We start from the raw sequence: 8,929 nt of genomic DNA on the forward strand, positions 1-8,929 counted from the left end.
TGGGACTAAATTTTTGAAGGTTGGTCATGGCATAAAGAGCATATCTCACAGACATTTCCTGGATGTGCTCTGCGAACCCTGCTCTTCAGTGTTAATTGGCAGAGAGGGCCCAGTGGGGAAGAAAGGATGAGGGGACGACCATCATGCTGTACGCTGGCTGCCCTTCATGTAGTCCCAAGCCTTGGCATTGGCTGGTGGACAGGCCCTGGCAGGGGGAGAAGGGATGAGGGGGCAGCCACCATCTTGACTACTGCCTTTTGTTCCACCCTGCCAGCCAACACCTTCCCCTCCCTTTCTCTGGATGGGCTGTAAGGCTGGGCTGCAGCAGTGAGGACTGCTGGCTCCCACTAAGAAGCCAGTATTTTATCTTTATTATGGTTTTTTTAAAGCTGATTTCACAGACAATCCTGGATTTCATGGTTTCTGCAAAATCCGTAAAACTGTGAATTGAGTAGACCCCTAACAATTACCTAACATTCAACTAAACTGGATCTGTTTCATTTGCAGTCTTTAAAAAAAAAGTATATGAATACACAAACATGTACTAAGTAACTCTGGCAAGTTATGACTAGATATTTGAAGATTACATTTTATATATATATGATGTGTGTGTGTATATACATGTTTAGATATAGCCAGAATTTTCTCTTGTGGATGCCTAACATACGTAAATCATAAATCTCCAGCAGGGAACCCACACAAAATGCCTGACTTTCAAAGGTGCTGAATTCTCATGGACTTCAGTGGAAGCTTCAGGTGCTCAGCTCTTTTGAAAATAACATCACTTTGGTTTAGGCTTCCAAAATATGGGCTTATATATACAAATTTAGGCAGCAATATTGAAAAAAGACTTATTTAAATTGCACTAAATATATTACATTTGTTTGCTAATGATGAAGGCATTTGTACAACTTCAAAGAATCTGATCATTTGATGTGAAGAAACCCTGACAGTTTTCTAAGTTCTGCGCAAATTGGGCTTTGGAGACTAACAAATACCTGACAAAAGTATCTGTGGAGGTATTGATGTCACAATTGTGTGGAAAATTTCCGTATGAAATTTCACTGTGTTTTTAAGAGATGATAACCCTACAAGGAGAATAAGGGAAATAAAACAGAATCAAAATAAAACAATGACAAATAAAAATATCAAAATTACTTCACCAAGTTCCACATTGTAGAAAAAAATATGGCCTTGTGTTGTGAAATTACTACAATTTAAAATCAGGTATTTAAAGCAAAGAACCAGGGATATTTTGTTCTTTTTTTTACAAGGAGTAAAACTAGGAGGAGTACCCTCTACTTTTACTAGGGGCAACATCAATTAGATCTATTCAACATTTCAAATTGATAGCAGGTTCTGCTTTATGACTAACTTTGCAATTGCTTACAAATTCTGGAGAGAAAAACCTATTTTAATAAAATACTCCATTAGATTCTGCATTGAACCCTTATTCCAAAAACTCCCCCCAGATAAAAGATGAATGAAGCACCTTTAAATCCATTGTGGTCATGGTACCAGACATTTGTTCCCTTCTGGATATATGCCCTGCCAATGCCTTCAGTGGCACTCAATCTGCCCCTGTAATGCCAAATGGCACTCAAGGGATCTTGGAATGGAAAGAGAACACAGAGCCAAAAAGGCACATAGTACAGCCTTCAGTCTGTCAACATGTCAGACACAGATTGTAAAAGAGAGAAAATGTTCTCTATCAGAATAGAAAGCACCAATTTCTTTGTACCACACCACATTTATGCCACGTGGAGTCCCAGTTAAAGCTGTATCTATTAGCCAGCCTGTTCTTTTTATTCTAGGATCTCCAATTTGTCTTGATTGTGATATGGTTAATCCAGGTCTATATGAACAGCCTCATATTTCTAATTAACAAAGGCTTTGGCTTTCTGCTTAATCATTTATTTTAGCTATCCAGTCTAACATCAGACTGTCTGTCTCTCATCAGTATTTATAAAGCCTAATATTACATTTCTAACATTTCTCTGGCAAAGGGAAAATTATGCTTGGAACACTGCAAATTGCAGTTTGGCTGGTTCAATGTATTTGTTAATGCATGTAGCCCTGCTGCCTCTTACTGAACGTAATGTTAGGCCTTCTCTACAGGTGTGACCACATCACACCTGCAAGAGACTACAAGCCCTGATGTGGCTAGAGTTAATGGAAATTCTCTTTAACTAAAGCCTTCTGTTTACACGGTGGCCATGGAATCAACACATTGGGTAAAGCCTTGCATTTTCTCAAGGCATGTGCTTTTATTTAGCTTTAGCATAAGCCAGCCCCTTATGTCTGAGGCATTTTTATAAGAATGCCAACAAATCTGAGATCTGGCGGAAGCATTAAATGTTGTTGGATGCCAACATAGGAGCAATGGAGAAAAATAAATGTTGTTTAATATAATAATAAATAATGCAATTAATTCATAAAATAATAATAATACATAATGCATTGTTCTCATAATATACGTGATGATATTTTGAAAAGCTGTTCAGGCCTTACTAAAAACAATAATAAACATTCTTTTTAAACCCTGCATACATGCAAAGGATTTTGTGGAATAGCTATTTTGTGGAATACATTTTTTCAAGATGAGCTCTCTTGCATTTATGCAAAAGCTCTATTCTTAAAATTATTTGGCTTCTTACTCTGCATTGATTAATCCACAATGAAAGTGAAATAACTATTCAGGAATGAGGGATTTTTTTTTTTTTTTTTTTAAGAATCACATTTCTGTGAAGGCAGAAGTTACTGTATCTTGGATTAACTATTCAGCTACTGATAGTCCTCCAACTGTTATCCCATATTTCACTGCTTCTTCCTGGATGAGCCTATTTACCTGCCTGTCCCCTTGCTCTGATGTTAGTTTACATGTTTCTACTGAGTCACCACTCCCCCCCCGCACCATGGGGACCTTGAAGGGCACCAAATAAGCATAGGTGACTGGTAGGGGGTGCATGTGCCCCCCCGATGAGGCCGATGTCCCCCCCGATGGCCAACACTGATGCTGTTGGTAGGGCTGTTGCCCCCCACCCCCGACAGGGTTGACGGCTTCTGTGGGTGACCCCCCCCCCCAGAGTCAGGAGGCATCAGTCACTCATGCAAAGAGGTATCTAAAGGCAACCAAGTGACCCTAGGCCCCAACCAGAGGGAGACAGACTCCTTTTGAAAATCAAGATTTCTGTAGCGCATCAAATTCAGAGCCAGAGACCCATATGTTGGAGGTGCCCTCCAGAACCAAGGCAGAGCATAAACTTAAAAATGCTGTGAAGAGGAGCCTTGCTAGTAAATATTATATGTTGCCTTATAATACAGCTGTATGCAAAAATTAAACCACTTTGTTCCATATACCAGTTAAGAACTTCTATTTCAGATAGATGTGAAATGTAAGTCTCTTTCCATATGCTTGGGTCAGAATGCACTAAATGGTCTCCCACAAACATTGCCAAAATATTCTGTCTCCTGCCTCTTTCTCACGCTGTTTGATTATTCTGCTATATCAGCTGCAACTCCCCTATGCCTACACACACCACTCAGGGTGCCAATACCATAAGGGTTAAATATTATTCATTTTGAATGGTTGGTGTATTAATTGCAGCAGCACCTGGAAAAAGAGAAAAAGCAATTGAAAAAATACTTTGTCTCATAGTTTTTAGCTACCTTTCCTTTTTTTGAGGTAAACAGCCAAATTTAAACATTTCAAATGCAGAGAGATTATAAACTATTCAGAGCTTTTTTTAATCAGCTCCTTCACTTGCAAAAAACCCTTGGGTTTAAAACAATTGCTGCAAAAGCCTGTTTCTTTTGTTAGTGAATTTTGTGCTGGTTCTTGGGCATTACAGGAGAACCTTAGGCAAAATTAGTGTTCTGCTGTGACATGCACATTGCAAGGCAATGCAACTTTCTCAGGACTGCCCACATGGGTGATATCTCCCTTAGTGTGGAAGTACCTTTCTGGTCAACAGCAGCACTGCATATCTTTCTGCCTTGCCCGTTGCTTTTTTTGAACACAGCCCTCCTCTGCCTCTTGCGGATGTGGTTCACAGTAACATCTTCTAACTTAAGCAGATCCTGTAGAAGCACATGCAGAATTACTTACTAACTTACACCCTACCACTCCCCACTCTCCTCTAAGCTGCGCATCCCACACCTAGCTCTCTCTTAGTACTAGTATGGGGTCCTATGAAGGTAAGGCAAGAGAGGAAATGCTTTCAACCTCCAAGTAAACCCCAAATTGCAAAGAGCAGAGGGAGGGTGATATTTCAAAATTAAGAAAAAAGAAACCTTTTAGCATTGTTGGCATGGAGATTGATCAATATGAAGACAATAACTACTTTAATTGTTTCTCTGGAACCTGAAACATAATGGTCATGATCAACAGGAACTGCTGACCACTTAAAAAATCTCAAAGTGAAGCCAAAAAATACTGAAGAAAGAAATAGTCTCTGACCTTGTGAGTGCACATTAGTAAAGGGCCCAAAAGGCAAAAAAATGGAGGGAAAAATTCCTGCTACAAAAATTTAGATGCTTTCAAGGGACCACCTAGGTTAGCGGCTCTGAACTGGGGGTACATGTACCCCCAGGGAGTACCTGAGATATATTTCATACAGCGTCTAACACAGGTCGAAGGGCCTAAAAAATTAATTTCCCATTAAAAGGGGGTACCTGAAGTCTCACTCTGAGACCAAGAGGTATGTCGACTGAAAAAGGCTCAGAACTGGTGACCTAGGTGCAGGAGAGCGTGGCTTGGGCATAGAATAGGACATACAGGAAACACTACTGGAAGTAAGAAGCAAAACAACTTAGCCAGAGAACACTGGGATGCTATGTTTGTGACATGCACCCTATGGAGAACATGTCCTGCACCCTGTGGAGAACACACCATTTTTAGTACCCCAGAAATTAGGCCCATTTCATATTATTTCACTGTCTTCAGGACAAGAATAATTTCCACTGACACACCTGCACACATTTATGAACCTCTCAGTATGGAAATGTTTGTACTCGGTATTTTATGCACGTTCTACCATGGTCCCAATAACTTTCAGTTTGCAGTATTACCTTGAACCAATGACGATTTTTAGTATGGAAAACTTGGCTGAGAAATGTCATTCAGGTTCAGCTTGCTCTGAAATAACATTGGTTCCCAGTGTACTGTTTACACAAACACATTTTTTTCATTTCTTTAATTATAATACATCCATTTCAACCACTACCCCTTGACTCTCGATATATTTCAGATCCTATTTCCCTGAGCAGATGAGACAATTTCTAGAGGCGCCTTCTCTGAACCGTTCATAACATCCAGAAAGTCCCTCTTTTTGTAGCTTCTCACAGATGCTATGTAAAACTCAGACAGCATTCATCATACAAAGGGAGCTTATAGCCACAGAGCCTTGTCTTGAGGCATCTCCACCTTTCCTTCAGTCTTCCAGATACATACTGTACTATCATCCAACAGAAGCAATACATAGACAAACAATTCCTTTCTCTTGCACCCCATTCACAACACCATTATGAAGCCATTAATGTTCCTAATGATTCAAGGAGCAAAAGGTCTTATTCCTTATAAATAAATAAACATGGCTGAGTTACTAAAAATCCTTGTATAATGCACCTTTCTAGACCAACATACATGAATATGGTAAACTTTTCAGAGATCAACCTCACCTTATAGCAACCTGGAAAAATACTCCTTTCAGGTGATGAACTCTGAGGCCTGTTGTGAAAGGCAAAGGATATGAGTCCCATCAATGGCCACAGTTGAATTTAAGATTCCCAACTGTGCAAATCTATCAATAACTATTTGTGCATTGCTAATCTTTAAGACCTGCCCTCTCCCTAGTTACATATATTTCCATAAGAACAGCACCAGTAACACCAAACCAGTGGAAAAATTATGAGAGTTGTTTAGTTTTACCTCAAAAATCCAGAATTTTGTTAGGTTCTGGTTGGCACATCACATCACGTTGTTGTTCATAGATCATGTTGTTGAACATTGCACTATAGAGTATCTGCCCAGACTGCCATCAGGCTGTTTTGAAGACCAGAGCAATGTGTATACAATGATTTACAAGAGAAGTAGATTAAGCTATGTAAGTAAATGGCATGGATGTGCTCTTTTACTATAGTTACTCTCAATTAGTTATTAAGAACAAATCTTTCCTATGTAGATATGCAGGAACAATTCTGCTTAGCTATCTACCTTATCAAAGGGAAATGAGCAATCATACCTTTCTAAAACCAGATCTGGTGACTAAAAGTTGCAATATAGTAATTACCTATTACAGCTATTACAAAACCTGACTGCTTTAAAGCAAGGAAGTTAAGAGAATCTGACTTTTGAGTCTTACGTTTCCCAAATACTGAATAAGTGTGTTGGTATATACCAATACTTACAAAATACAATAAACACATAATATATCTAAAAAATAATCTTTACTGTGTGTGACCCATCATTCACAGCTATTTAATATCCAATTCTTATAATAACATCTTAACATATAAAGAAGTTTATATCCATTTCTTATTATACTGTTTAAATGTTTTCTTTAAAGGAAAATTGGAAATATTATCAGTTAATGTGTTTATCAACAGACAGTAGTTGTGATTTTTATACAAAGCACTTGCAACTGCCATTTCCTGGAAACCATTTCTATTTAACAGAAAAAAAGAGTACAAAACATCAATTTATGGAAAATGTCTGTATTTCTATAAACTTGTATTTGAGCTCAATTAATACATTTCACACATATATGTGTGTGTTTATGTAGGCATAAAAACACAGACGCTAACCCAATAGTTTCCAAAAATGGGTTTGTCCTGTATACATATTGGATTTGTTAATTGAAAGTAACTTTTATTTGATTCAGCCTTAAGGTCCTGTCTACACTCAAAAGTTTTACCATGTTAACTACATAAGTATGCCGTCCTCCTATAATGGATGCAGTTATACTCTTACTGGTAAGAGCATTTGTACCAGCACAGTTTTGTCACCATGTTGCAAATAGACTACATCATACAAGCAGAAAACACTTATATCAGTGGAACTGTGTACATAGTAGGCATCATACCAAACATTTTGTAAACCCCCCACCAAAAATCAGATACCTAATGTAAATAGTTACACAGATACCAACATTATGTGTAGAACAAACTTTGCAGCACATGATATCAGACTGGTTAAGGTGGCTTGCTTTAGATCTGGTATGAGTTTAAGCCTCACTCCAGACTTGAGCTGAAGTCTAGCACCAGCCCACTGAGCTGTAAATAGATACCATATTGTTTAGCTCAAAGAGTCAAAGGAGGCCAGGTGTAATACTATCAACATCAGTTTCTTGTACCATTACCTACAGAAATTGGCAGGCCTTCACCACACCAGTCAGAGGGACCAAATAGACTCAGGTGGAGCTTTGGCTTTTGTTTTTATGATCTTAATTTTCAAACAGTCAATGTCCAAGCATGTAAATCGTTCCACATACTGGTATATACTGACATACTGGTATATTATCATGGTAAAAGGTGCTGATGATCGGCACATTCAGAGTATAAATACTCAAGGTGAGGCAGCCTACTGGAAGAGCTAAGAGTGCTGTGAAGTAACTGTACCTAGAGAGCTGTGAATGACATAGAGAAGTGAGATTTAACCTGTCTGGCAGACAAAGTTCTAAGGTTCCTTTGTGCTGTATAGCAGCTATGCAAAAGGGAAGATTGGTAGGTTCACCTTCCCACACCACAAGGCCCTAGCAAATGGCTTTGAAAAACCCAAGCACTGAGTGGAAGGCAAAGTAGACTGTAAAATAGTAAGATTGGTGTGATAGCCTGAAGAGAGTCAGAAATGCAAGATAGCTGCTTTTGGACACAGGGTGGAGATGCCTTACATAAGGGATTTTTTTCCCCAGGAATTGGGTATTGCACGCAGGTTCTTACTGCTCAAGAAGACAAGGCTTCTGTACATTTTTTAATGAAACAAATTACACAAGGAGAATACACAACTCTACATCACTGATTTCTATTCCTACTGGGAAAATGACCCACAGGGCCCTAAAGAACTGCTACTGCTTAGCAAAGGGGCATCACTATATAAGTGAGTGTTTCTATATGAGAGATAGGTCTGTATACACAAGAGGCTCAGCAGAAAAGGAAGTGCTTTTAGTCAGATACTGAAGATGTGAAGCCATGCAGGATGGCAGCTGCCACTTAACCAGAAGGTAGAGTGGGGCAGGGAGCATGAAGTTCCCAGCACTAGAAGAACTCTTGCAGTGTTTGGGACAGATCACACATAAAGAACAAAACCCTTCAGTTGGTGACTATTCACTGACCCAGGGCTGTCCAATAGGCTGCATGTGGCCCTGGAGGGGTGGGCTCCCTTCTAGCCACCACTCCCTCCATTACTTGATGGCAGCCGCAGAAGTGACCAGGGAGGGTCTCCAGGCAGGCTCCCATTCCTTCTGACTTCCCCTTCCCTGCCCCAGGGGGTGGTGCAGCACAGTGCAGCCTACAATGCTTAGGGAGCCTGCAGCCCAGGGTGTCTGAGAGATGCAATGCACTGGGAGAGCCTGTGGCTGGGAGGCTTAGGGTGAGCCTGGGCACATGGTGCAGCGGTGGGGGGAGGCACTGGGAACATGGCAAAGTAGGGCATGGGTGGATCTAGGACTTTGAAAAGTGGGTGCAGATTGTGTAGTGCATCATCCCATATAATACAACAAATTTTTCTCCAGGGAAAAAAAGAAAGTAGAAGCTTCACTAACAGGCTACAGGGCTAAGGCTATACTATTCAGTTTAAGATCAAAAACAAATATAACTTTATTGGACTGATTTAAAAACAGTCTGTGGGGCTGTGAAATAGTTTCATAGTTTCTAGGGTCGGAAGGGACCTGAGCAGATCATCCAATCTGACCCCCTGCCATGGCAGGAAAGA

At 39.9% G+C, this 8,929-nt stretch overlaps 1 long non-coding RNA gene across 1 annotated transcript in view; it reads right to left on the bottom strand.

Annotated features, from left to right (window-relative positions):
* Window positions 1-998: 998 nt before the first annotated feature.
* LOC109316079 overlaps window positions 999-8,929 on the bottom strand; it is a 12,641-nt gene continuing 4,710 nt past the window's right edge. The window contains exon 2 of the long non-coding RNA XR_002102669.1: window positions 999-1,088. This is a non-coding gene — a long non-coding RNA (uncharacterized LOC109316079). The remainder of the gene's footprint in view (window positions 1,089-8,929) is intronic.

The sequence above is a fragment of the Crocodylus porosus genome, unplaced genomic scaffold (assembly GCF_001723895.1).
Source record: "Crocodylus porosus isolate Cpor-Errol unplaced genomic scaffold, CroPor_comp1, whole genome shotgun sequence".
In the NCBI taxonomy this organism is placed as follows: domain Eukaryota; kingdom Metazoa; phylum Chordata; order Crocodylia; family Crocodylidae; genus Crocodylus; species Crocodylus porosus.